Source organism: Ornithorhynchus anatinus, chromosome 5 (assembly GCF_004115215.2).
Source record: "Ornithorhynchus anatinus isolate Pmale09 chromosome 5, mOrnAna1.pri.v4, whole genome shotgun sequence".
In the NCBI taxonomy this organism is placed as follows: Eukaryota; Metazoa; Chordata; class Mammalia; order Monotremata; family Ornithorhynchidae; genus Ornithorhynchus; species Ornithorhynchus anatinus.
In genome coordinates, this window is record NC_041732.1 from 67,035,927 (window position 1) to 67,063,236 (window position 27,310).

At 49.4% G+C, this 27,310-nt stretch overlaps 1 non-coding gene across 1 annotated transcript; it reads right to left on the reverse strand.

Annotated features, from left to right (window-relative positions):
• Window positions 1-23,299: 23,299 nt before the first annotated feature.
• LOC114812629 lies at window positions 23,300-23,437 on the reverse strand. Its single transcript, XR_003760280.1, has one exon. It is a non-coding gene; the product is annotated as a small nucleolar RNA SNORA7 (small nucleolar RNA).
• Window positions 23,438-27,310: the final 3,873 nt, after the last annotated feature.

Below are 27,310 nucleotides of genomic sequence, written 5' to 3' on the forward strand. Positions count from 1 at the left end.
TATCTGTAGCACTTTTAATACCACAATTTCATTACTGTTATTTCTTAATTCATATTATTAATACTAAAAATAATAATAATACCACGTGTATGTTTCTTCTTCTACTGAATCTACTTGTACCAAGTTGGAAATCAAGGTAAAAAAGATTTTGTCATAGGAAGAATGGTCATGACTTCCTACTTCATGTTATAGCCAAGGGTCATTCGATGAAAATACATACTGTAGTAGAACTTGATTCATTGTCCCTGTACCTCTCCCCGGGACTTAGTACATAAAGTAAGAACTAAATAACAATAATAATAGCAGCACCCCTTCCTGAAGCTCTTCCTCATTCTGACAGGAAGTTCTGGTTGATATCTACCCTCGGTCCCACTTGCTACAGTTAAAAATGTATTTCCTTTTCTTCCCCCATCCTCACTGGGGATGTTTAGATGAGGCTCTGGGAAGGCCAACACTCTCCATGTCCCCCACCCTCCCTCTCCACTGCTGCAGTACACCCCCATTTCCCTGGATTTATGCCGGGCCAGCAGGCTGCCCAGTCTTTGCGGTAGAGGCCGGCCCTCTCTGGAGCGCTCTGCCTTCCTGGGTGATTTATGGGTCCTGTCAATTGGGCAGACTGAGCAGCGGCGACAGCTGGAGCATGCAGGGAGCGGAGCGGGTGATCCATCAGCGCTGGGCGAGGGAGAGCAGGGAAAGGGGAGCTGAAGAATCTATCAGGAGCTTTGTTACGGTGACATCCCTGCCGGAGGATGAGAGACAGACAGACCGACAGACAGGCAGACAGGCAGCAGGACACAAGGAGGGGAGCGGGGCCAAGGCTCAGTGACCCAGGGACTTGCCTGGAGAGACAGGAAGGGAAAAAAGTCAGAAATAATGATGATGATATTAATAATAACAATAATAATAATTTTGATATTTGTTAATAATAATAATGTTGGTATCTGTTAAGTGCTTACTATGTGCAGAGCACTGTTCTAAGCGCTGGAGGTAGATACAGGGTAATCAGGTTGGCCCACATGAGGCTCATGGTTAATCCCCATTTTACAGATGAGGTAAATGAGGCACAGAGAAGTTAAGTGACTTGCCCACAGTCACACAGCTGACAAGTGGCAGATCAGGGAATCGAACCCATGACTTCTGACTCCCAAGCCCGGGCTCTTTCCACTGAGCCACACTGCCTCTCTAATAATGTTGGTATCTGTTAAGCGCTTACTATGTGCCGAGCACTGTTCTAAGCGCTGGGGTAGATACGGGGTCATCAGGTTATCCCACGTGAGGCTCACAGATAATCCCCATTTTACAGATGAGGTCACTGAGGCACAGAGAAGTGAAGTGACTTGCCCACAGTCACACAACTGCCAAGTGGCAGAGCCCTGACTGTATGATGTACACTGTAATAAGTGCTGGGGTAGATCAATCAATCAATCACTCATCCTATCCCGACTGAATTACTGCATCGGCGTCCTTTCTGACTCTCCCTACTTCAGTCCATTCCTCACTTCGCTGCCCGGATTATGTTTCTACAGAAACATTCAGGGCACATCACCTCCCTTCTCAAAAGTCTCCACTGGTTACCTATCAACCTCCGTATCAAACAGAAACCCCTCCCTATTGGCTTTAAAGCTATCACCTTACCCCCTCCTACCTCACCTCCCTTCTCTCCTACATCCCAGCCCGTACGCTCTGCTCCTCCGATGCTAACCGTCTCACAATGCCTCCGTCTCTCCTGTCTCGCCACCGACCCCTGGCCTGGTCTCTCTGGCCTGGAACGCCCTCCCTCCGCATATCCTCCAGTCACTCTGCCCCCCTTCAAAGCCCTACTGAAGATACATCTCCTCCAAGAGGCCTTCCCAGATTAAGCCCCATTTTCCTCAGCTCCCCCTCCTTTCCGCCTCACCTCGACTAGCTCCCCCCCCCCCCACAGCACTTATGTATATATGTATATCTAGAACTCTATATTGATGCCTGTTTTCTAGTTTTGATGCCTGTCTCCCCCACTTCCACCCCAGACCGTAAGCCCGTTGTGGGCAGGGATTGTCTCTCTATATTGCTGCATTGTTCTTTCCAAGCAATACTTGCCCAGTACAGTGCTCTGCACACAGTAAGCCCTCAATAAATACGACTGAATGAACGAATGAATGAATGGTATTTATTGAGCAGTTACTATGTGCCGAGCACACAGGTAGAGTACAACAGAATTAGCAGACACGTTCCCTGCCCAGAACGATCTTGAAGTCTAGAGGTTACAAGTTAATCAGGTCAGACACAGATCCTTTCCCATCAGCATCGTCTTCATCATTATCAGTGGTATTTTTTGTGTCCTTACTGTATGAAAAGCCCAGTATTACGTGCTGTTTTAATCGTATGCGCTATGTATTTCATTCATTCACTAGTATTTATTGAGCGCTTACTATGTGCAGAGCACTGTACTAAGCGCTTGGAATGGACAGATCAGCAACAGATAGAGACAGTCCCTACCCTTTGACGGGCTTACGGTCTAATGGGGGAAATCAGTGAGATACAGTCCCTGTCCCACATGAGGCTCACGGCCTCAATCGCCATTTTACAGATGAGGTAACGGAGGCCCAGAGAAGTGAAGCCACTTGCCCGAGATCGCACAGCAGACAAGTGGCAGAGCCAGGATTAGAACCCATGACCCTCTGACTCCCAGGCCCCTGCTCTATAGACTATGGCACGATGTTTCTGCTTTGTATCTGTTAAGTGTTAGCTACTGTATGGCATAGTGGATAGAACACGAGCCTGGGAGTCAGAAGGTTATGCATTCCCATCCCGTCTCTGTCACTTGTCTGCTGTTTGACCTTGGGTAAGTCACTTCACTTCTCCATGCTTCATTTACTTAATCTGTAAAATGAGCAGACTGATAGCCTCACGCAAGACAGGGACTGTGTTCACCTGATTTGCTTCTATGAGATGCAGCATGGCGTAGTGGATAGAGGACAGGTCTGGGAGTCAGACCTTCTGGTCCTGGGTTCTAATCCTAGCTCTGCCACTTGTCTGCTGTGTGAGTGGGCAAGTCACTCAACTTCCCTAGGCCTCAGTTACCTCATCTGTAAAATGGGGATTAAGGTTGTGAGCCCCACGTGGGTCAGGGACTGTGTCCAACCCGATTTTCTTGTAATAACGATAATGATGTTGGTACTTGTTAAGCGCTTACTGTGTGCCAAGCACTGTTCTAAGCACTGGGGTAGATACAAGGTAATCAGGTTGTCCCACATGGGGCTCACAGTTTTCATCCCCGTTTTACAGATGAGGTAACTGAGACTCAGAGAAGTTAACTGACTTGCCCAAAGTCACACAGCTGACAAGTGGCAGAACCGGGATTAGAACCCACAACCTCTGTCTCCCAAGCCCATGCTCTTTCCACTAAGCCACGCTGCTTCTCTGAATAATAATGACATTTGTTAAGTGCTTACTATGTGCCAAGCATGATTCTACGCACAGGGGGAGATACGAGGTCATCAGGTTGTCCCATGTGGGGCTCACAGTCTTCATCCCCATTTTACAGATGAGGCAGCTGAGGCGCAGAGAAGCTAAGTGACCTGCCCAAAGTCTCACAGCTGACAACCCAGGACTTTGTACAGTGCCTGGTACATAGTAAGCACTTGAGAAATACTACAATTATTATGTGTCAGGCACTGTACTAAGCACTGGACTAGATACAAACTAATCAGACACAGTCCCTGCTTTACATGGGGCTCACAGTCTTAATCCCATTTTACAGATGAGGTAACTGAGGCACAGAGAAGTGAAGTGACTTGACCAAGATCACACAGAAGACAAGTTGCGGAGCCATGATTAGACCCAAGGTCCTTCTGACTCCCAGGCCCATGTTCTATCCACTGGACCACACTGCTTCACTGAGCTTACAGTCTGGAGTCTATAAGGGACTCAAAGTCTAAGTAGGAGGGAGAACAGGTATTTCATCACCATTGTACAGATGAGAAAATCGAAGCCCAGGAAAAAGAAATGACTCGTCTAATATTACAGAACTGGAAAGTAGTAAAACCAGGATTAGAACCCATATCCTCTGACTCCTAGGTCCAGGGGACACGAATGAAGCACAGGGCTGTAAGAGGAGGAGGATCTGACAGGGGGACAGAGCCAGGGGCAAAGACAGACAAATGGAGGAATGCCAGGAGGGAGAGTCCCCAAAGAAAGTCACCCAGAAGCATCAAGAAATAGAGGCGGAGAACGGAGATAGAGGGCAAAAGAGGCGAGACACCGAAAAGAGACCAAAAAGAAATAAGCCCAAGCTACTCACTGTACCTTGATCTCATTTATCTAGCTGCTGAGCCCTTGCCCATGTCCTCCCTCTGGCCTGGAACTCTCTTACCTTCCTATCTGACAGACCACCACTCTCTCTGCCTTCAAAGACTTACTAAAATCACATCTCCTCCAAGAGACCTTCCTTGACAAATCCCTCATTCCCCCTACTCCCTTTCCCTTCTGCTTCCCCTATGCACTTCGATCTGTACCCTTTAAGTACTTGATATTAACCCCAACCTCAGTCCCACAGTACTTACGTACATATTCACAATTTATCGTAATGTCTCCCCCTCTAGACTGTAAACTTGTTGTGGGCAGGGAATGTGTCTACCAACTCTGTTGAACTGTACTCTCATTCATTCGGTCGTATTTATTGAGCTCTTACTGTGTACAGAACACTGTCCTAAGTGCTTGGGAGAGTATGATGTAACAATAAACAGACGCATTCCCTGCCCACAGTGAGCTTCCCCAAGTGCTTAGTATAGATTCTGCACATAGTAGGCTCTCAGTAAATGCCACCGACTGACTGACTGATTGATTGAGAGCAAGGCAGAGTCAGTGGGTAAAAATCCATCTCGGGAGTTTCTGATTCATTTCATTCTGAAGACAAAAGCGAAACAAAAGATGACAGACGGCAAGAGACATTAGGGTGGTTTGTTTTTTGTAGTAATTTTGGCAGCCCTAGTTTAAATCACAAATTAGCATGTCTCACCACTGAGCTGAGTTATCTAATGTCACAGAAGCTCCGGCAGTAATCAGAATTCTCCCTTTCTCTTTCTCCATCTCTTTCTTCCCGTCTGGCTGTCTGACTTGCTCTCCACTTCCCAAAGGGTTCTCGTGGGCCCCGGGGCCCCAGTCCTGAGCCATGTGGAGGCAGATCTGATTTCTCCTCGCCAAGGGCCGTCGTTGATAACAGTGACAAAGAACATCTGTCTTTTTCCGGGCCACTTTTCTCAAAGGAGAAAGTCAATGCCCTGTAGTTAGGGAAACAAAATCCAGGAAGTCTGCCGCTCCTTTTAGTTTTGGAATAAATCAGTATTCCGGGCCCGACGTGTCTCCTAGTCAACACACAAACACACGCACGCACACACACAAACACAGCCACGTAACCCACAAAAGCACAAGTACATATTGAGAGTAGTCGGACAGAGAGGCTTAAAAATATATATAGCAAATCCCAGACATGGCACTCGATAAATAATAGGATGGCTTGTCTGCCCCGACACCCAAATAGCATCCAAACACTCCGCACCCACCCACAATGTGCTGTAACTCTCCCTCCCTCCCATTGATCCCAACACCCAAACATGCCACCCTGTTTCCTCCACAACACTTGATCAAAACATGCCAAATTCTGTCAGAATCCTAGCTCTTCCAGCCTCCCATCTTCATCGGGAAATCAGCACACCTGCTCCTTCAATCGGCTGGCCGGCCTCCAGGAAAGGAAGCCATGGGCACAGTCAAAAGTGCCACTTTGAGTCATTCCCCTGCCCGGATGCAGGGGACTGGGCCTCATGGGGTCACTTTCTACTCTAGAATTCCATGATTGGAGGTTGAGGGGACAACGGACAAGCAGAGCAAGGGAGACAACGATTCCCCCTTCCAAAGCCCTCTCAGCATTCTCAGGAAAACAAGGCATGGGCAGCTGGGCCCAGAAGGAGCCAACCCACCAGGGCAGGTGGTTTAGGTATTCTAAAGAGCATGGAGGGGAGAAGAGGAAAGGGCACACCTATCTCTCATCTAACCTAATCTAGCTACCTAATCTCTTTTAATATCCATCTCCCCGTAGACTCTAAACTCCTTGTGGTTAGAGATCAGGCCTACCAACTCTGTTGTAATGTACTCTCCCAAGCGACAGTGCTTTGTTCACAGTAAGCGCTCAATAAATATGATTATTATTAATAGTAATAATAATAATAAATACCACTGATTGATTAAGACATCGAAAGGAAAAGAGACCTTGGAGCTACAATAGCAAGCTTCCTCTTAGGATCTAATAATAATAATGTTGGTATTTGTTAAGCACTTACTATGTTCCGAACACTGTTCTAAGCGCTGGGGTAGACACAGGGGAATCAGGTTGTCCCACGTGGGGCTCACAGTCTTAATCCCCATTTTACAGATGAGGGAACTGAGGCACCGAGAAGTTAAGTGACTTGCCCAAAGTCACACAGCTGGCAAGTGGCAGAGCCGGGGTTCGAACCCATGACCTCTCACTCCAAAGCCCGTGCTCTTTCCAGTGAGCCACGCTGCTTCTCACCGCATTACTCCCTTCTCACTCTTCCCCTTCGGGTCAAAATTATCTGGCCCCAGTCACAGACTCCCAGAGTCCTCGAACCAGCTCGCAGGAGAAAGGGAACCTCAGAGAACATATCCTATTCATTCTTCTGCCTCCAAAATGGCAACTAATTGGTCCCAGAGGAGAGCCATCCATCTTACAGAAGACTCTAAGCCAGGCCATGCTAGGTCAGACCAATGGTCCATTCAGACCTGGGTTCCATCTCTGATAGAGGTCTCGGGAAGCCTTTCAAATATACATTCTCAGGGTTAGCGACGAGCCATCCAAAATCCTCCGATAGCCTTAGATTTCCCTGCGATGGACCTCTCATCCGAGAATTTGTTCACCTCTTGAACCTGATAAGAGTCTACTGTCTAAGTCCTCCAGGAGAAATGACAGGTTGGAAACCTGATTCAAATAATAACCCTCCCTGCCAGCCAATTTAGTCTTCTATCCAACTCACCTCCCTCTTCCTGCAATTGAAATCCACTTCCTCTTGTGATCTTCAGGGGTGAGGGGCTCCCGTTAAATAAGGCCACTCAGGTCTTGGAGAGTGAGAGCTAGCTTCCTTCTCCCCATGCCCCGCCACCTCTCAACCATCTCTTCACCAGCAAATCAATCCTAATTCCTTTAATTTTCTCTCATGGGCCCTAAGATCCAAGCCTTTCTGGGCCTCAGTGCTCCTTCTTGCAACTGGCCCTCTCTGGAATGATACTTAAGGGAAGCAACCGAATATAATGACATCATTATTATTGTCGTTATTATTATTAGACTTTGAATGGAAGTTGGGTGTTGCGACAACAGGATTTGGGGTGCCAGTCTGGGCTCCTGAGTACGTTGCAATGCCAGCGAAGCCCCATCCCCAGTAGACAATAGCCTCTGGGCCTGTCTCCTCTCTATTATTATTATTGTTATTAGTGTATTCATCAAGCTTTTCCTATGTGCCACGCACTGTGTTATGAGCTGGGGTAAATCATCAGAACAGACACAGTCCCTGTCCCACAATGGGGCTTTCAGTCTGAGGGAGAACAGGTATTACATCTCCCTTTCACAGATGAGGAAACCAAAGCCCAGAGGAGTGCAGTGATTTGACCAAGGTCACAGAGCAGGCAGCTGGTGGAGCCGGGATTAGAACCCAGATCCTCTGACTCCCAGGCCTGAGTTCTTTCCAATAGGCCACACTGCTTCTCAGGGATGGTTGGGGTCATTCTCCCGGCCTCCACGGGAGAGTATCTGATGAAAGGTGCCAGGTAGGAACAGAGTCTAATCATGTTTCCACCAGAAGCCCGGAGTGTTTGCTGAGCAGCTGTCAGGGCTTTGATGTAAAGGAAGTGTTCAGGGCTTTCCACTGTTCGGGATTTATTTTTCTGGAAGAAGCCGGTGTCTGACTCCCAGGACTCTGCTCTATCCTTTCTTCCCCATTCCCACTTGGTTTGATCCTGAGAGCTGCATCCGAGGTCATTTCTTTTCATTTTAAATAATTACTTAATGTGGGTTGCTGACTTCATCTCCATCTGGAAGAGAGATTATGGCTCCTGACCTCCTGGGCCAGGGTGGATTTGGTTTTCTAATTAAATCTGCTTCTCCAGCCTGGATTCCTTTCCAGGAGCATGGCCCCCTTGACCCCAATGGCAACTTCTCCACCCCAGCCACAGCTTCCTCTGACCTCTGGGCCAGGGACCGGATGGGTGGCTGGCTCGGGAGCCCCTCTCCCTCAGATCTGGGAAGGGCAGATTGACCCGTGCAAAATGGCAGGGCTGAAAACCTGCCTCTTGCCATCCTCCGGCCATCCCCAGACCAGTGCTGGACCGGTCAGTCAGTCAATCGTATTTATTGCATGCTTACTGTGTGCAGAGCACTGTACCAAGCATTTGGGAGAGTACGGTATACAAATAAACAGACACATTTCTGGACCACACTGAGTTTACAGTCTAGAGGGGGACCGGAGGGATGAAAGTCAAAGAGCAGTGTCCCCACCTCTCGGTGGGCTGGGATGGGCAGAGAACAGCCCCCTTGGATGTGACACTGCTCCCCAGTACGAGGGACCCTTCCCAGGGGACCCCCTGGGGCCACCCCCTGTCCAGAGCTAGAGACCAGACAGATGTTCAGCCCCATGACACGCTCCAGCCCCTGCTTAGGGCACTGAGGATTTGTGCGGTCGAGAGAGACGGTGGAAATGTTTGGTCTTTAGTGACTCCCGAGGAGAAAGGAAAGAGGACCCAGGAAACGTTCAAGGTCTGGGGGTGGGGGTGGGGGGACACGCAGGGGCAGAGAGAAAGAGAGAGAGAGAGAGAGCACCGGCAAGGGTGCAACCAGCCTTCCAGAGAACTAGAGGGACAAGCGTAAGGTGTTTTCTTTTCTAAAAATAACCCATGAGATGGAGTTTTCTCTTTGTTCTAAGGGGAGGGCCCAGCCAAGCCATCTCCCTGAAACACTCCCAGAAAGAGCGGAACGCTGCTTCTGCCAACGTTGCCTGCCAGCCACCCAGCTTCTTTCCTCTCCCTCCTTCCCCATTTTCTTCTCTTTCCTTCCCTCCTGCCTTTTCCCACCCCTGCCGCACACCGCTCCTCACTCCCCCGCCATGTCTCTCTCCGTTGGAAGCTGCTTTCCCCTTTTCTGTCTGCTACTCTTCTTCCTGTTCCCCCCATTTCCTGGCCTGCCTCCATCGCCGGCTCTCGTTCCCCTCCTTGGCCCCCGGGGAGCGGCTTTGCCCTCTCCCTTTCCATGCTGGCTGGGCCCAAGCTGTCCCGGTCTGCACACAATCACCACAGGAGGAAGAGTCAGGGATGGAGCTTGGGGAGGGAGGGTGGGTTCGAGGCAGGCCAGGACTGGGGGACAGCAGGTGGGGAGGCTGAGGTAAGCCGGGAGGAAGGAGAGGCAACAGGGTGAGATTGAAACAGTCCAGAATAGAGAAAAGGTGAGGTGGCGGGGGGGGGGGGGGGGGAGTCGAGGCAGAGGGGAGGGTGACAGCGGGGGGTGGAATCGAGGGAAACCGGGGTCGGGGGAGAGTCCGCTCCTTTGCCGCTAACCTCCTCACTGTGTCTCGTTCTTGCGTGTCCCGCCGTCGACCCCTGGCCCGCATCCTACCTCTGGCCCGGAATGCCCTCCCTCCTCACATCCACCAAACTAGCTCTCTTCCCCCCTTCAAAGCCCTACCGAGAGCTCACCTCCTCCAGGAGGCCTTCCCAGACTGAGCCCCCCTTTTCCTCTGCTCCTTCTCCCCTCCCCATCACCCCTACTCCTTCCTTCTGTTCTACCCCCTTCCCAGCCCCGCAGCACTTGTGTATATTTGTACGTATTTATCATTCTACTTATTTTATTAATGATGTGTATATATCTATAATTCTATTTATTCATTCAATAGTATTTATTGAGCGCTTACTATGTGCAGAGCACTGTACTAAGCGCTTGGAATGTACAATTCGGCAACAGATAGAGACAATCCCTGTCCATTGACGGGCTTACAGTATTTATCTATTTTGATGCTATCGATGCCTGTCTACTTGCTTTGTTTTGTTGTCTGTCTCCCCTTTCTAGACCGTGAGCCCATTTTTGGGTAGGGATTGTCTCTATCTGTTGCCGAATTGTACTTTTCAAGCACTTAGTACAGTGCTCTGCACACAGTAAGCGCTCAATAAATACGATTGAATGAATGAATGAAAGCCAAAGCAAGCAGGGGGCCGGGCGGGCAATGGGAGACCCACCAATCCTCCAGGGCCCACCTGCAAGACCCACCTCCACGGTTTACCCCCAAGATGCACCTCTGGAACTCACCTCTGGGACCCATTTAGAGATCCACCCCAGGACTCCCCTCTTAGAGCCCGCCTCCGGGGCTCACTTCTGAGACCCACACCTGGAACCCACCGCTTGGACCCACCTCCGGGTCTCACCCCCGAGAGTCGCCCCCGGGACCCACGTCCAGGATCTACTTCCAGGGCCCTCCTCCAGGGCCCGCCCCCGGGACCCGAGCCAGCTCGGTGGCCGAGTGGTTTATCTGCGGGATCGGCAGCTGAGCCGCCCGCTCGATTAAAACCCGGGGACTAATAAAAAGTGACATTACAGTACATTATAAAATAATGAAATCGCCTTTTCCATTTGTTTGGGCCCCAGATGGAGGGAGCGATCAGCACTTTTGCCCGGCCCACTCCCACCGCCTTCTGGCATGCGTTATTACTGTTATTAATAGGGAGACTCTTCCCTGGGGCAGCTCTGGACACCGGTACATTTATTTCCCGTCGGCACTGTCGGTCCCGACAACTCGAAGCCGCTCCCCGTAGGGACCCTCGTCCCGAGGCTGCGGCTCTGCACTGCGGCCCCCTCCCCGCCCATCACACACCCACCCGCCCATCCACACACACATGCACGCTCGCCCTCTTCCTGCTACTTCCGCTGCAGCCGATTAAGTCCCTACTCTGGCCAAGCTGGCCAGGTCGGGGGGCCCAGGGGATTCAGGCTTCCTGGAGTCATTTTCCTGCTCTCTTCCCACCCAGAGATGCCGGAGGGCCCACCCGGCGGCCCCCTGAAGGAGTTGCCCGGGTGCCGGCTCTGCTTGGACTTTGACTCCCCGCAGGCCTGAGGCAGGATCTTCTGCGTCCACCCTGGTTTAGGCCCCCCTTCCCGCAGCACCGGGGCAAGCCCCACCCCAACGATCCCAGCGGGAAGCAGTGTGGCCTAGTGGAAAGAGCACAGGCCTGGGAGACTGAGGACCTGGGTTCTAATCCTGCCTATGCCACTTGCCTGCTGTGTGACCTCGATCAAGTCGCTTCACTTCTCTGGGCCTCAGTTTCCTCCCCTGTCAAATGGAGATTTAATAGCTGTTCTCCCTCCTACTTAAGACTGTGAGTCCCATGTGGGACAGGGGCTATGTCTGCCCTGCGTATCTTGTGTTTACCCCAGGGCTCAGTACAGTGCTTGGCACATAGGAAACATTGGGCAAATACCACCATCATCGCTATTATTTTTATTTAGATGGGTCAGTGTGAGTGCCCACCCTCATCCCAACCCCGGGGTTCCAGTTCATTCATTCATTCAATCATATTTATTGAGCACTTATCGTATGCAGAACACTGTACTAAGTGCTTGGAAAGTACAGTTCAGCAAAAGAGAGAGACAATCGCTGCCCAGTACATTCATTTAATCATATTTATTGAACACTTATTGTGTGCAGAACACTGTACTAAGCGCTTGGAAAGTACAATTCAGCAACAGAGACAATCTCTGCCCAGTTCATTCATTCAATCATATTTTTCGAGCACTGCACCGCGTGCAGAACACTAAGTGCTTGGAAAGTACAATTTGGCAAAGAAACAATCCCTGCCCACACTGATCTGGGACTGAAAGTCCTTGATTTGCATCCTTCATTCACCTCACCCTCAGCCCCACAGCACTTCCAGACATAACCATAATTTTCATTAATGTCTGTCTCCCCCACCAGACCATAAGTTCATTGTGGCCAGGGATCATGTCTATCAACTCTGTTGTACTGCACTCTCCCAAGCCTTTAGTACAGTGCTCTGCACCCGGTAAGTGCTCAATAAATAAGATTGATTGGTTGATTGATAGGCCCAGGCCCTAGAGGGTCCCTGAGGGTGATGTGGACCCCCCGGCTTCAGCACCGGTACCAGCCTGCTGGGTGCGAGGCCAGTACTAAGCACTTGGGGAGCCCCCAGAACAGGTCAAAGATGTCATTCCTTCCTTCGGGGGGCAGCTCGTTGTAGTCGGGGTACATGTCTGCCAACTCCATTATAGTGTACTCCTCCGAGCACTTAGTACCACTGATTGATTGACTGATTGGTTGATTGCACTGCCATGGGGGAGACCATCAATCAGTCCATCAGTGTCATTTATTGAGCCCTTTTTTAAGAAAATGGTATTTGCTAAGGGCTTACTATGTGTTATGCGCTAAGTGCTGGGATGGATAAAAGCTAATTAGGTTGGACACAGTCCGTGTCCAACATGGGGCTCACAGTCTTCATCCCCATTTTACAGATGAGGTAACTGAGGCATAGAGAAATTAAGCGACTTGTCCAAGGTCAGTCAATCAATCATATTTATCGAGCTCTTACTATGTGCAGAGCACTGTACTAAGTACCCCGTAGAGGACAATGTACTAATAAAGAACAGACACATTAACTGCCCAAAGGGAGCTTACAGTCTAGAGGGGGAGGCAGACATTAATATAAGTCAATAAAATCACAGATATGTACATAAGTGCTGTGAGGCTGGGAATGAAGGGAGCAAGTCAAGGTGATGCAGAAGGGAGTGGGAGAAGAGGAAGTGAGGGCTTAATCAGGGAAAGCCTCTTGAAGGATGTGGACCTTCAATGTGGTTTTGAAGATGGGGAAAGTAATTGCCTGTCAGATAAGAGATAAGAGGGAGGGCAGTCCAGGCCAGAGGCAGGATGTGGGTGAGAGGAGAGATAGACGAGATCGAGGTACAGTGAGAAGGTTGGCATTAGAAGAGCGAAGTGTGCAGGTCGGGTTGTAGGAGGAGAGTAGTGAGGTGAAGTAGGAGGGAAGAAAATGACTGAATGTTTTAAAGCAGAAGGTAAGGAATTTCTGGTTGATGCGGAGATGGATGGGCAATCACTGGAGGTTCTTGAGGAGTGGGGAGACGTGGCCTGAACATTTCCGTAGAAAAATAATCTGGTCAGCAGAGTGAAGCATGGACTGGAGTGGGGAGAGACAGGAGGCTGGGAGGTCAGTAAGGAGGCTGATACCGTAATCAATATGGGATAGGATAAGTGACTGGTTTAACGTGGCAGCAGTTTGGATGGAGAAGAAAGAGCGGATTTTAGCAATGTTATTCGTGTCGAAATGACAGGATTTAGTGATGGATTGAATATGTAGGTTGAATGAGAGAAAGGAGTCAGAGATGAAGCCAAGGTTATGGGCTTGTGAGACAGGAAGGATGGTGGGGCCATCTGCAGTGACGGGAAAGTCTGAAGAAGGATAGGATTTGGGTGGGAAGATAGGAGTTCTATTTCAGGTATGTTAAGGTTGAGGTGACGGTGGGACATCCAATTAGACATGTCTTGAAGACGGGAGGAAATGCGAGTCTGCAGCGAGGGAGAGAGATCAGATTTGGGAATCATCCACATAGAGTGGGTAGTTGAAGCCAAGGTCACACATCGGGCAAGTGGCAGAGCCAGGACTAGAACCCAGGTCCTTCTGATTCCCAGGTCCAAGCTCTCTACACTAGGCCAGGCTGCTTCTCATGCCTTGCTGTTTATTGTGCGTAGAACACCGTACTGAATGTTCTTCTAGCACCAGTTAGTTCACTGTGCCCCAATCTCACCTATCTCCATGCCGACTCTTTTCCCACATCTTCCCTCTGACCAGGGACTCCCTCTCTTCAATATTCCTCAATTCACCACTCACCACACCTTCAAAGCCTTATTAAGGAAACACCTCCTCCAAGAGGCCTTCCCCAGGTAAGGCTTCTTTTCCCCAATTCTCTCACCCTTCTGTGTCATCTCTGCACTTGGATCTGAGCATCCCATCCTCAGCCCCACAGCACTTCCGTACATACGCCTAATTCATTAATTTACATTAATGCCTATCCCCCCATCTAGACTGTAAGCTCACTGCCAGCAGGGAACAAAACATTTACATTGTACTCTCCCAAGAGCTTAGTACAGTGCTCTGCACACAGTAAGCACTTCTCACCATCAGCTTTGAAGCAGTCAATCACTTTGTCCCCTCCTACCTTACCTCACTGCTCTCCCACAACAAGCCAGTCCCTCACACTTCGCTCCCCTAATGCCAATCCATTCACTGGACCTTGATCTCGTCTCTCTCGCCACTGGCCTCTCGCCCATATCCTACCACTGATCTGGAATGCTCTTCATATCCAACGGACAATTACTCTCCCCATGTATTGATTGATTGAAGGAACACCTCCTCCAAAAGGCCTTCCCAGACTAAGCCCTCATTTCCTCTTCTCCCACTCTCTTCTGCATCACCTTGAACTTGGATTTGCTCCCTTTTTTCACCCATCACTCAACCCCACAACACTTATGTACATATCTGTAATTATTTATTTATATTATTGTCTGTTTCCCTCTCTAGACTGTAAACTCACTGTGGGTGGGGAAAGTCTCCACCAACTCAGTTATATCATACTCTCCCAAGAGCTTAGTACAGTGCTTGGCACGCAGTAAGATCCAAAAAAAATGATTGAATGATTGATAAATACCATTGATTGATTGATTGATACAGTGCAATAGAGTTGGTTGACATGACCCCCGCCTAAGCGTGGCTCAGTGGAAAGACCCCGGGCTGGGGAGTCAGAGATCATGGGTTCGAATACCGACCCTGCCACATGTCAGCTGTGTGACTGTGGGCAAGTCACTTCACTTCTTTGGGCCTCAGTGACCTCACCTGTAAAATGGGGATTAAGACTGTGAGCCTCATGTGGGACAATATGATTACCCTGTATCTACCCCAGCGCTTAGAACAGTGCTCTGCATATAGCAAGCACTTAACAAATACCAACATTATTTTTATTATTACAAGGGCTTACAGTCTAATGGGGAGAGTAGACTTAAACTGATAAGATCCAGAGTTCTTCCATCATCCAGAGTTAGGAGGTAGAGAGAAGATATAGGTAAAAAATCACCTTGTCAAGGTGGTGATTGGAATGGCTCAGATGGGAAAAATGGGGGTTGATTCATCAGGAAAAATCACTTGGGGGAGAAATTTGAGGGTTGGGAAGGAAGAGTATTTTCACAAAGGGAGGGGAGCAGAAGATGTCGTGTGCCCATGGCCTGTGGCATAAAAAAAAATGCCAGGCCTCACCAGGGTTGGCAGGACTTGCTCAGAGGTTAGCGGGTCTTATGACTCTAAGAGCAGCAGGTTTGGTTGGGGTCTGTTTTCTGGGATTCAGGGATACGGGGATGCAAAGATGTAGCCAGGGGGCATCAGCTTCCCAGCAGGGAAGCTTCCCAGGGTCGGGAAGTGACTGCACTGGAGCAGCAGCCTGTGAGGGGAGTTGAAGCTAGGAACAGAAGAGCTGCTTGCCCCTTCTCCTGCCTAAGAAAGAGACCCCGGCCACACTCTAGAAACTCATCGCTTGCAGTCGATCTCAGCAGAGCTCACTGCTCTTCTCATCTGCCCTTCTAGCACTGTTCCATTCATTGATTCATTAAATTGTATTTATTGAGCACTTACTGTGTGCAGAGCACTCTAAGGGCTTGGGAGAGTACAATCCAACAATAAACAGACACATTCAGTTCCCACAACAAGCTTACAGTCCAGAGGAGGGGAGACAGACATTAATATAAATTACAGATACATACATAAGTGCTGTGGGGCTGGGAGGGGGGGATGAAAGAAGAGACCAAGTCAGAGCGATGCAGAAGGGAGTGGGAGAAGAGGAAAGGGAGGCTATTCAGGGAAGGCTTCTTGGAGGAGATGTGCCTTCAGTGAGGGGTGGAAGAGTGCAAACCCATTCTACAGGGAGGGGAAACTGAGACCTGGCAGCGTGGCGCAGTGGAAAGAGCACGGGCTTTGGAGTCAGGGCTCATGAGTTCGAATCCCAGCTCTGCCACTTGTCAGCTGTGTGACTGTGGGCAAGTCACTTAACTTCTCTGTGCCTCAGTTCCCTCATCTGTAAAATGGGGACTAAGACTGTGAGCCCCATGTGGGACAACCTGATTCCCCTGTGTTTACCCCAGCGCTTAGAACAGTGCTCTGCACATAGTAAGTGCTTAACAAATACCACCATTATTAAGGAGATTGGCTTCAAGTCACCCATTGATTAGACCGTAAGCCCGTCAAACGGCAGGGACTGTCTCTATCTGTTGCCGACTTGTTCATCCCAAGCGCTTAGTACAGTGCTCTGCACATAGTAAGCGCTCAAAAAATACTATTGAATAAATACTATTGAACCATAGGATCCAGGCATCCTGACTCCCAGTCCGTGTTGCTCACCCTCTCAAAGTCTCTCTCTTTCTCTCTCTCTCTCTCTCTCTCTCTCTCTCTCTCTCCCTCCTTCCCTGCCCCCTCAAGTTGGAGAAGCCCTATTTAGCACCCTCTCCTGATCCAAGATGACCCATCTTTCTGTGCCGGGGCAGAAATATCACTGGGACAATTGGGATAGCTAATAATAATAATAACAGAGGTATTTGTTAAGCACTTACTATTTGGTAGGTACTGGACTAAGCACTGGGGTAGATACAAGCAAATTAGGTTGTACACAGTCCCTGTCCCACATGGGGCTCACAGTCTCGATTCCCATTTTGCAGGTGCGGTAACTGAGGCCAAGAGAAGTGAAATGACTTGCCCAAGGTCACACAGCAAACAAGTGGCAGAGCGGGATTAGAACCCATGACCTTCTGACTCCTAGGCCCGTCCACTATCATTCATTCATTCAATCCTATTTATTGAGTGCTTACTATGTGCAGAACGCTGCGCCAAGTGCTTGGAAAGTACAGTACAGCAGTAAAGCAAGAGAATCCCTGCTCACAACAGGATTACAGTCTAGAGGACAATCCACTAAACTTGCCCCAGGATCCCAGGGTCTTAAGGCCCCAAGCTTGGTAGGGCTCCACTCCCCCTGACCCTTGGTGGTTCTTCTCCCCACAGAAGACTGAGAACAACTGTAAGCCCGTCAAACGGCAGGGACCGTCTCTATCTGTTGCCGACTTGTTCATTCCAAGCGCTTAGTACAATGCTCTGCACATAGTAAGCGCTCAATAAATACTATCGAATGAACAACTTTCCCTCCACTTCAGGTCCCTTTGGCCTGGAACTCCCTCTGTCTTCATATCTGACAGACCATGATTCTCCCCAGCCTCAAAGCTGTACTGAAACCATACCTCCTCCAGGAAGCCTTCCCTGACTACCCTCTCATTTCCCTTCCCTATCAGTGCTCTCCTCATCATCTGTGCACTTGGGTCTGTATCCCCTAAGCACCTCGACACTCACCTCACCTCCAGCTCCACAGCAGTCATGTATCTATCCTTACACTCTGCCATTTCCCCTATTTGTAATTCATTGGAATGTCCGTCTCCCAAACAAGAATGTAAGCCCCTTGAGGACAGGGATCGTCTACCAACTCTTTTGTACTGTCTTCTCACGAGTGCTTAGTACAGTGCTCTGCACACAGTAAGCTTGAGAAGCAGCATTGCCTAGTGGCAAGAGCACACGCTTGGGAGTCAGAGACGTGGCTTCTAAATCCGACTCTGCCACTTGTCTGCTGTTTGACTTTGGGCAAATCATTTCATTTCTCTGTGTTTCAGTCATCTTATCTATAAAATGGGAATTTAAACCGTGAGCCCCATGTGGGATATTGACTGTGTCCAACCTGATTATTTTATATCTACCCCAGTGCTTAGAACAGTGCTTGGCACTTAGTAAGCATTTAACAAATACCATAATTATTACTATTATTTTTAAGCATTTAATATGAACCATTGATTGATTGATTGATAAGAATGAATGTCATGCCTGCAAAGACAACCAGATGTTCAAGGTTGGACTGAGACCTTAGGTAGCTGCTAACACCTGCTCAGACCCAGGACTGTGAGTCCCCGCAGCCGCCCTCTTCCTTGCTCTCACACTGAGCACCAAGTTGAGGTGAGGGGCTTGGGTCTGTTTATTATTATTATTACATTTGTTAAGCACTCACTATGTGCCAGGCACTGTACTAAGCTCTGGGGATGGGGAGGTCAGGGGATACAAGCAAATCGGGTTGGACACAGTCCCTGTTCCCCATGGAGCTCACAGTCTCAATCCCCATTTTACAGATGAGGTAACAAGCACAGAGAAATGAAGTGTTTTGCCCAAGGTCACACGACAGGCAAGTGGAGGAGCTGGGATTAGAACCCATGACCTTCTGATTCCTCGGCCCGTGCTCCATCCACTGTGCCATGCTGCTTCCCTCCGACATGTTGAAAGCGGGCTGCCCTAGACACGGAGGCCGCATTCCCACCTTTCCTGGCCCTCAGCCCTCACCCCACATCTCCCCCAGTCCTTCCAGTCTCTGCTGGCCCTCTTCCAGGGAATCGGGGACCCGAGAGTGAGGAAGGCAGCTTGAGGTGTTCCCGATCCCAGGTGGCAGAATGGAGGAGGTTTCTCTGGCATTATCATCCTGGCACACGGACCCCGTCACTTCACAGCACGGCTCCTTGGGTCCCGGGCAATAGGGTGGGATGGAAGGTCTTTGCTGGGGACATTAATCTTCTTGGTTTCCCGGTCAGATGTAGGTGAAACCTCCAGGCTGGCAGGGAGAGTCCCAGCCCCCTTCCCCGTAGGCTCTGGGGCTGAAGGAGAGATCTGGGGGGCCTCAATTCCTCAGCCGCAAACCAACCTGACTCACCTTTTTCCCTTCCTTCCCTGAACGGCTTCTTTCCACGCCCACCCCCGCCACTTCATCCTTCCAAGGGTCCTCTGCTGCAGTAATAAAGATGGTTTATAACACTCTTTCTCCCACTCTCTCTCTCTCATCCTCTCTCTCTCTCTCTCTCCTTCTCTCTCTCTCCTTGTGGAAAGTTCAAACTCCCACAGATGAGAGCCGGGTGGCTTCGACCTCCATCCAGGGCCGGTGTCTAGGGGTGGGGCAGTGCCAATTCCTGTCAAGTCCCAGGTTCTAGGTGGAGGTCAATGAGACCCAGTGAATACTTATAAATGCCCACCGGCAGAGCCAAGCTGAGTTGGTGGCAAATAGGTCACACTCCCCGGGGGAGAGATGAAGCTCCCCCCAACCCCCAGCTAGGAGGAAGGGCAGAAGAGCTCACCGAGGGCAGAGGCGACCGGCCACATTGCTGTCCTCCGCACTCCCCAGGCTACGGGGCTGCTCAACGCCCAGCTGCAGCGGTGAACGGGGAAAGATCAAAGTGGGTTTTGAAGCGGGTTCTTCCCACCAACACCCCCTTCTCCCTTCTTTCCCCGTACCCCACGGGTACCCACGGCTGCTACCCTGGCACCATTCATTCATTCAATCGTATTTATTCCATTGTATTTACTGAGGGTTTGTTGTGTGAAGAACAACTAAGCACTTGGGAGAGTACAATATAAGAACAGACAGATTCCCTGTCCACAACAAGCTTACAGTCTAGGAAGTGGGTTTTAATCCCAACCGTACCACTTGTCTGCTGTGTAACCTTGGATCAGTCACTTAACTTCTCTATGCTTCAGTTACCTCATCTGCAAAATGGGAAGAATAATAATAATATTGATGATATTTGTTAAGAGCTTACTAAATGCCAAGCACTGTTCTAAGCTCTAGGGTAGATACAAGGTAATCAGGTTGTCCCACGAGGGGCTCACAGTCTTAATCCCCGTTTTACAGAGCAGGTAAATGAGGCACAGAGAAGCCAAATGACTTGCCCAAAGTCACACAACTGACAAGTGGTGGAGCCGGGATTAGAACCCATGACTTCCTACTTGGAGAAGCGGCGTGGCTCAGTGGAAAGAGCCTGGGCTTCGGGGTCAGACGTCATGAGTTCGACTCCCGACTCTGCCACTTGTCAGCTGTGTGACTGTGGGCAAGTCACTTAACTTCTCTGTGCCTCAGTTCCCTCATCTGTAAAATAGGGATTAAAAAGTGTGAGCCCCACGTGGGACAACCTGATTACCCTGTATCTCCCCCAGCGCTTAGAACAGTGCTCGGCACCTAGTAAGCGCGTAACAAATACCAAGATTATTATTATTACTTCCAAGCCCATGCTTTTTCCCGCGAGCCCTACGTGGGACAACCTAAATCAAATTTTTTAAAAAATTGTGGTATTTGTTAAGCACTTACTATGTGCAAAGCACTGTTCTAAGCACTGGGGGATACAAGGTGATCAGGTTGTCCCAGGTGGGGCTCACAGTTTTCATCCCCATTTGACAGATGAGGTAACGGAGGCACAGAGAAGTTAAGTGACTTGCCCAAGGTCACACAGCTGACTAGCGGCGGAGCCGGCATTAGAACCCGTGACCTCTGACTCCCAAGCCCGCTCTCTTTCCACTGAGCCACGCTGCTTCCCCAATTACCTGATTACCTTCTACCTACCCCGGGGCTTAGAACAGCGTTTGGCATATCGTAAGCACTTAACAAATACCGTAATCATTATTATTATTATTATTAGAGGAGACACCAGCAAGGAAAAGCAGGCAAGCGGGGGTAGCGAAGGAGGAAGTGACTCATGGGGAGACTCTTGGAGCCCCACCAAGCTCCACCCACGGGGAGCAGGGCCCTGAAATGGGACGAGACGCACAACCCTTCACTCAGACCCCTTTAAGAGACTCCCTTCCCTCCAACTACCCCAGTCCTTGCTTCCTGTCCCTGCACCTCTCTCCTCCTCTTCGCAGCCCCTAATTACCCCTTTCCCTAAGGCCCTACTACCCCAGCCTAGTACCTTTGCCCTAAGCATTTCCCCTCAGCTACCATCTACCTTTGATGCTGAAGTACCTTGGAGACAATTTTAGGTGGTTTAATTCACTAATTTATGGGGAAGATTCCTGAGTCCATTGGCATAGTTCAGGGGGGAAAAACTACATGAGGAAATAGCTTTAAAATGCAGTAGGAGAGGGTTCAGTTAGACAAAAGGAAGAATCAACCGATCAATCAGTTGTATTTATTGAGTGCTTACTGTGGGCAGAGAGATGTACTACGTGCTTGGGAGAGTAGAATATAACAGTATAACAGACACATTCCCCGCCCACAGTGAGTTTGTAGTATAGAGGAGGAGACAGGTATTACTATAAATAAATAAATAAAGGATATGTACATAGTGCTGCGGGGCTGGGAGGGAGGATAAATAAAGGGAGCAAGTTAGGGAGACACAGAAGGGAGTGGAAGAAAAGGAAAAGACTGCTTAGGCAGGGAAAGGCTCTCGGAGGAGATGTTCCTTCAGTAAGGTTTCGAAGGCGGGGAGAATACTTGACTCTCAGTAGGGAAAGGGACGGCATTTCAGGCCAGAGGTAGGTCATGGGTGAGGGGTTGGCGGTGATTGAGGTCAATACTGAGGTACAGCGAATAGGGCGGCAAAATAAAACAGTTACAGACACGAGATAGCAAGGAAGGTTAAGGAGCCTCCATCCTGAAAGAGCTGCAAGAATTGCACAGAGGGTGACCTTCCCTGAATGATTTAGGCCATTGTTTTTCAACCAGGAGTTCTTGTAGAAGCAGTGTGGTTTAGTGGAAAGAGCATGGGCTTGGGATTCAGAGATCGTAGGTTCTCACCCCAGTTCTGCTACTCGTCTGCTTGGGCAAGTCACTTAACTTCTCTGTGCCTCAGTTATCTCATCTGTAAATGGGGACTGAAACTGTGAGCCCCACGTGGAACAACCTGATTACCTTCTAATCCACCCCAGGACTTAGAACAGTGCTTGGCATACAGTGAGCGCTTAACAAATACCATAATTATTATTATTATTATTGTACCACTAATAACAATTGTGGCATTTGCTAAGCAGTTATAACAGATTACCAAGTCAGACACAGGTGCTGTCCCACATGGAGGCTCAGAGTCTAAGAAGGAGAATGAACAAGTATTGCACCTCATTCATTCATTTATTTATTTAATCATATTTATTGAGCGCTTACTGCGTGCAGAGCACTGTACTAAGTGCTTGGAAAGTACAATTCAGCCACAGATAGGGACAATCCCTACCCAACAACGGACTTACAGTCTGGAAGGGGGAGACAGAAAACCGAACAAAGATGAGGAAACTGAGGAACAGAAAAGTCAACCCAACTCCCCAGTGTCACAAAGCAGGCTAGAGGTGGAGTTGGGATTAGAGCCCAGAACCTCTGACTGCAAGGCCTGAGTTCTTTCCTGAAGGCCATTAGGGGTCCTTCGCAGGAAACCCCGAGACCTAAGGCAGGAAGGCTGTATGACCTAGCGGGAAAGGGATGGGCCTGGAAGTCAGGAGGCCCGGGATCTGGTCCCAGTTTGACTACTGGCCTACTGTGTGACCTTGGGGGAGTCAGTTATCCTCTCTGTTCCTCAGTTTTTTCATCTCTAAAATGGGGGTATGAGCCCTGTTCTCCTTACCCGTTAGATTGTGAACCCCATGTGGGAGAAGAACTGTGTCTGATCTGATTCCCTATCCCAGTGCTTGACCCACAGTAAGCACTTAATAAATACCATTATTATACACAGGCAGGAAGAGAAACGCAGAGAGAGAGGGGCAGAGACGAGGGGGAAAGAAAGATATCCAGGCAGGATTGCTGGACATACAATTATCAAACCCATACTTTCACACACACGCAAACACACTTGCCAATCACACAGCCTGGTTGCTTCTGATGTCAGAGAAGCAGCGTGGCCTAGCAGATAGAACACGGGCCTGGGAGTCAGATGGACCTGGGTTCTAATCCCAGCTCTGCCACTTGTCTGCTGTGTGACCTTGGGCAAATCACTTCACTTCTCTGGGCCTCAGTCACCTCATCTGTAAAGTGGGGATGAGAACTGTGAGCCTTATGTGGGACAGGGACCGTGTTCAACCCCATTTGCTTGCATCCGTCCTAGTGCTTAGTACAGGGTGTGGCACAAAGTAAGTGCTCAGCAAATTGCCTTAGGGTCTTATGCTTTCTAGTCGTGTCCGACCCATAGCGATGCCATGGGCACATCTCTCCCAGAACGCCCCACCTCCATCTGCAATCGTTCTGGTAGCGGATCCACAGAGTTTTCTAGGTAGAAATATGGAAGTGGTTTACCAATGCCTTCTTCCACGCGGTAAACTTGAGTCTCCGCCTCTGACACTCTCCCGTACCGCTGCCGCCCAGCACGGTTGAATTTTGACTTGTAGCGGATTGCCTTCCACTCTCTAGCCACTGCCCAAGCTAGGAATGGGATGAGTATACCTCTGCTTGACTCTCCCTCCCATAGCCGAGACTCTTGGAGTACTGGAAACTCTCGAGGTGCGATCCCGAGAGGGGAGCTTAGCAAATACCGTCGTTATTATCCTGTTTTTAGTCGGCGGGCGACCAGCACCGGCAGCAGTAGACGCTTGTCTTCAGAAAAGGCAGCCAATGCTGCCCGTCCCGGTGAGTGTCGCCCCACTCCATCTACCTGTCGCCCCTTTCCCCGGCCACACCTACTGTGCCCACCTCACACAGGCTTCCGGCCCCAGTGGACAGAAGTGTGGGACCGGCCACTTTGGGGGTAGTGACCGTGGGGGTGGCGTCAGTGATGCTGGTTGTCCCACACTGAGCTCCACCCCCCCACTGTTGCCATGGCAGCCCCCATCACTTCTATGGCTGAATTCTATATATGTCTTAACTCAGGGCTCCTGGTTATTTTCTGCAGGAAGGGTTAGGTGGGCTCATGCCAACATGAACACACTAGTCACACTAAGCAGCTTGTGTGTGTTTATCTACTTATTTATATTAATGTCTGTTTCCCCCCAGAGCGTGAGTTTGTTGTGGGCAGGGAACGAGTCTGATGTTATACTGTATTCTCCCGAGCACTTAGGACAGTGCTTTCCACACAGTGAGCGCTCAATAAATGTGATTGACTGAATGAAGAGTCCTTCCCTGATTAAACCATCCTTTCCTCTTCTCCCACTCCCTTCTGGGTCTCCCTGAGTTGCTCCCTTTATTCAGTCCCCCACCAGCCCCACAGCACTTATGTACATAATCTGTAATTTTCTTTTTTTTATATTAATGGTTGTCTCTTCTCCTAGACTGTAAGCTCATTTTAGGCAGGGAATGTGTCTGTTATATTGTTATATTGTACTCTCCCAAGTGCTTAGTACAGTGTTCTGCACACAGTAAGCGCTCAGTAAATACTATTGACTGATTATTCTGTGTGATCTATGCACATGTTTCCATCATTAGTCTGTTCTGTCTTTCTTCTAGCGTAGTGAGAATAATTGTGGTATTTGTTAAGCACTTTCTATATGATAAGCATCGTACTAAGCATTGGGGTAGATACACCTCATCTGTAAAATGGGGATTAAGACTGTGAGCCTCGCGTGGGACAACCTGATTACCCTGTGTCTACCCCAGCGCTTAGAACAGTGCTCAGCACATAGTAAGCGCTTAACAAATACCAACATTATTATTATTATTACACCATAAGCAGATTTGATGCAGTCTCTGCCTAGTGGAAGGAGCACGGGCCTAAGAGTCAGAAGGACTTGGGTTATATCTTGGATCGGCCACTTGTCTGCTGTGTGACCTTAGACAAGTCGATTAACTTCTCTGTGCCTCAGTTACCTCATTTGTAAAATGGGTATTAAGACTGTGAGGCTGTTGTGGGACATAGGCTGTGTCCCCCAACACTTAGTTTGGTGTCTGGCACTTACATAGTAAGTGCTTAACCAATACTACAATAATAATAATATTGCCCAACCTGATGACCTTGTCTCTTCCTCAGTGCTTAGAACAGTGCCTGGCACATAGTAAGTGCTTAATAAATATGATTTTTAAAAGATATTGAATTCCCAATTCTATAGATGAGAAAACTGAGGCATAGAGAAGTTAAGTGACTTGCCCAAGGTCACTCAGGAGGCAAGTGGCAGAGGTGGGGTTAGAACCCAGATCTGTGCTCTTTCCACTAGCCTATGCTGCTTCACTAGAGGATAGGAACTAAACCTAAACTCTGAAAGAAGAGGAGGGAGGAGGAGGAGAAGGAATAGGAGGAGAAGGAGGAATAGGAAGGAGGAGGAGGAAAAAGAGGATGAGGGATAGGAGAAGGAGGAAAAAGAGGAGGAAGACGAGGAGGAGGAGGAGGAGAGGAACCCTTTGAAATAACCTATGAGAGGCTGGAAGAGGCCTCATCAGGGAGGGAGGAGAGAGGTAGAGCCGGGCAGTGCCGGGGCTCAGACCCCTCAAGATGAAGGGCACGGGACTCAAGCAGACTCTTCTGCTGGAAGAAGGGATCTCGGAGACCCACCGGCAGAAGCAGCTCCCAGCTCCGACATCACCGACGCCAAACCCGACTCAGGCTGGGCCAAGAACGAGGCCCCGGAGAATCCCACCCCGGTCAGAGCGGCCGGGAAATCCCAGGCCCCCTCTGGCCCGGCCGAGTTCTCGTAAGAAGTTAATAAAATTGCAGACAACAGCGACCCAAAGGACATGATTTACTTGGGCTGGGGAAAAGCTTTCAATAAGGTCCCTCCATAAAAGACCATTAAAGGAAAGAAATAACCACAGGCTAAGGGGCAACTGTTATGGATTCCAGAGTGGTTTAAGCAGGAGAAATTAAAGAGCCGTTCGGAGCCCAGAGACGTTATTAATAACCAGGCTCGGCACTTAGAAAGGCTTTTCATCTTTACTCATTTTGCATGAGTTAACTCAAAGCTTCCCAAGTCACTGGTGCTGCTCGTTTTCCGGGGGGGAAACTGAGGTCGAAGGAGGAAAATGAGGTGTTGGGACTCGGGTATTCCTGACTCCCAGGTCTAGACTCTGGCTTCTAGCTAAACCTCTCTCCTGGGCAGCTGGAACGGAGCAAAGTGAGATGGCTGGGTTTGTTCACAGTGTCTCTGCCCCAGGTGGGAGGGCAGGGGAAGCCCAGGCCCAGGCGGGTCCCGGTCGGTCACAGGGTGGGACGGGAGGCGACCAGCTTTTCTGCTCTAGCCTTTTCTCCTCGTCTCAGACCGACAGCACCCGGCATCAGGTGGGGCTGGGAGTGAGGGTCCCTGGGTTCCACCTCACGCCTTTCTCCTTGTAGAGGCCGGAGTTAGCAGAAGGGACAGTAAGAGCAGGAAAGGCATAATAGTGGCAATAGTGGAGTAGCCCCCGTTTAGACTGTGAGCCCGTTATTGGGCAGGGATGATATCTGTTGTCGGATTGTACATTCCAAGCGCTTAGTACAGTGCTCTTCACATAGCAAGCGCTCCATAAATAACGATTGAATGAATGAATGGTCGTAGTGGTAGATTAGTAAACAAAAAAATAAAATAAAGTTGGTATTTGTTAAGCGCTTACTATGTGCAGAGCACTGTTCTGAACGCAGGGTAATCAGGTCGTCCCACGTGAGGCTCACAGTTAATCCCCATTTTACATATGGGATAACTGAGGCAACGAGAAGTTAAGTGACTTGCCCACAGTCACAAAGCTGACAGGTGGCAGAGCCGGGAGTCGAACTCATGACCTCTGACTCCAAAGACCAGGCTCTTTCCACTGAGCCACGCTGCTTCCCCAATAATAGTAATAGTAGCATTTACTGAGCATCTCCTGAGGACAAGCCGTCGTACTAAATGCTCGGGAAGCAGAACAGAAGCCTGACACATTCCCTAACTACAAGGAGCTGACATTCTAAAAGCAGAGACAGAGAAATATTCACAAGCGGTGGAAAAAGAATAATAATGTTGGTATTTGTTAAGCGCTTACTATGTACCGAGCACTGTTCTAAGCACTGGGGTAGATAGAGGGTAATCAGGTTGTCCCACGTGAGGCTCACAGCCTCAATCCCCATTTTACAGAGGAGGTAACTGAGGCGCCGAGAAGTTGCGACTTGCCCAAAATCACACAGCTGACAGGTGGCGGAGCTGGGATTAGAACCCACGACCTCTGACTCCTTGGGATAGTCTAATATATACATACATATAATATGCATATACAAGCACCTGTAATATATATGTACATACATACAGGGAAGCAGCATGGTGCAACGGGTAGAGTACGGGCCTGGGAGTCAGAAGGTCATTCGTTCTAATCCCGACTCCGCCACTTGTCACATTAAAAAAAGGTATTGAATTCCCACTTCTATAGATGAGAAAACTGAGGCATAGAAAAGTGAAGTGACTTGCCCAAGGTCACTCAGGAAGCAAGTGGCAGAGGTAGGGTTAGAACCCAGGTCTGTGG